Source organism: Phocoena sinus, chromosome 20 (genome assembly GCF_008692025.1).
Source record: "Phocoena sinus isolate mPhoSin1 chromosome 20, mPhoSin1.pri, whole genome shotgun sequence".
In the NCBI taxonomy this organism is placed as follows: Eukaryota; Metazoa; Chordata; class Mammalia; order Artiodactyla; family Phocoenidae; genus Phocoena; species Phocoena sinus.
Window position 1 is genome coordinate 45,562,937 of NC_045782.1, and position 2,311 is coordinate 45,565,247.

Consider the following 2,311-nt stretch of genomic DNA (forward strand, 5'->3'; position numbering starts at 1 on the left):
CAATAACTAGTATCATAATATATATTACCATGGTTCTTTCTGAATAAACTTTTTCCAATCAGTACTTCTCCCTTCATTTTAGATTCCTTATTCTTTTTTTTTTTTTTTTTTTGGCCATGCGGCGTGGCACGCAGGTTCCCTAACCAGGGATGGAAACTGTGCTCCCTGCAGTGGAAGCTTGGAGTCCTAACCACTGGGCAGCCAGGGAATTCCTAGATTCCTTATTCTTCCACTGCCAATTTTTCTCTTCTGAAACCAATTTCTTTCTTACAAAGCCACATATTTAATCTCAGGCTCACTCAAATAATAGATTTATAAAGAATCTGTCTATAATACAGTACTTTTATCTATTTTCTCTGCCCATTGCTCGGACTTTTACTGGTTTCCTTCTTTATTTACTTCACTTTAAATTTTTGTTTCCTTTGCAGTCTTTTCCTTAGATTTCAATTGGCTTTCATTATTGTTACCTCCAAGCCTAGAGAGGAAGGGCTTCAGTTTGCTGTGGAGCCAACTGACTTTTCTCCACCTATTTGCCTTCTTTACACTCTTATTTTTTGAGTTCCGTAAACTATAAATCTGTTTAGTCCATCACACCTTTGTTACTTTTTGTTTTATCAAACTTTTCACACAAAGTGTAGAACTCCAAATCCTTTTGTCTACTCTAGTCAAAGCAACTGCCCACCAAATGTAGAGCCAGAAAACATCTTACCCTAGTGTGTCTCAACGAGCTGTTAGAGTGTGCTTTCGAAATTTGTAAGGGAATTTGGGGTTGTCACAGTCACGGTGGATGAGGAAGGTATCAACATGTAATTGGGATGCTGAACAACTGCAATGCAACAAACCTACACAATAAAATATCGTCTCACATTCCATCAGACTTTTCAACGTCCTGCCAGACACCTCCTTATGTGTCTGAGGCCTAACTCCATTATACATATGCCAAGCTTTTTTTTTTTTGAAGTTTTAATACGCACTAAATTTTCTAAGACTTCTTCTATGTGAAAAACAATGGAAGATTATACTTCAATATAGTCAGAACTTTACCAAGAAGTTGTACACCATATTGGAAAAATCATGCCACCCTTATGCTTGAGGAACCAAAAGAACACACCTGTGGCAGCTGTAATGTTTGCATTTATAGTTATTGTATTGTATATGTGTACAAGCAAATGGCTTTCTTTGTATTTCTACTGTAGACATGTTTTAGCCTTTATATTTTGAAATATATTATTATTTTGCAATGTTTCTCCTTTACAGCTAGGATGTTTTCTTGTTTCGTGCTTGTTTTTTAGTTATGTGTGTAGATGGGTTATATTATCCATGATTTTCATTCCAGAATAGTTTGTTTGTTTTTTCTTTTTAATTTTTTTGTCCAAGCCATGCAGCATGCGGAATATTAGTTCTCTGACCAGGGATTGAACCCACACCCCCTGCATGGGAAGCAGAGTCTTAACCACTGGAAGGCCAGGGAAGTCCCCAGAACAGTTTTTCTTTTTTTTTTTTTTTTTTCAGTTTTTCTTTTTTTAAGAAAAGGTCTATTCAGCATATATAAAGGGAGGTTGGTGCTGATTAAACTGAGAATCACTAACATAACAGTAGACCGCTCCAAGATTTCCTGTTTGCTTCTCAGGCTACTGTTGACACTTGGACCACACCACACACAGCCTCATTCTCACGTTCAAGGATCTTAAGCTTTTTTTAAAAAGAGGGACCCAGATGGTGTGGATGATAATAAAGAAAACTTGTATGGTCCCTAACTGGAAAATCGGCTCGGATATACGTGATCTCTTTTGATGCTCATAAGAGTTTGGAAAGGGAAAGCAAATAAAACGTCTTTCTAAAGATTCTTCTTACCAACATAATATTTACCTATTATACTACTCAGCCACTGCCATACCTTCTCTTATTAACTTTAAGAGATCCCACAGATTATGCCAAGATTCTCAACCAGATGAAACCTGAGAACTCTTTTCTTCGGCGTTTATTTCAGCCTGCTCCTATAGACAGGAGAAAACCGAGATCCAAGAAAAGTTAAGCGACTTGCCCACGGCTCTGAGAAATCATATTTCAAAACAGAGGTGTAAGAATATGTATCATAGCCTATTCGATTACACTAGCTTTTCTCACCGCAAACTGTAGATGAGAAGTCTGTCAGCAAAGACAAAACCGGACGTACGGTGCACGAGCGAGCCTCGCGCCCCAGCTCCGCCCCCAGGGCTGTCCGCGGCGCTGCCTGCCTGGCGGCCAGCGCAGGGGGCCTCGTGGGGTCCTTCGCGCGGGCTGCCGACGCACTGCCTGAGGGGGTGCGCCG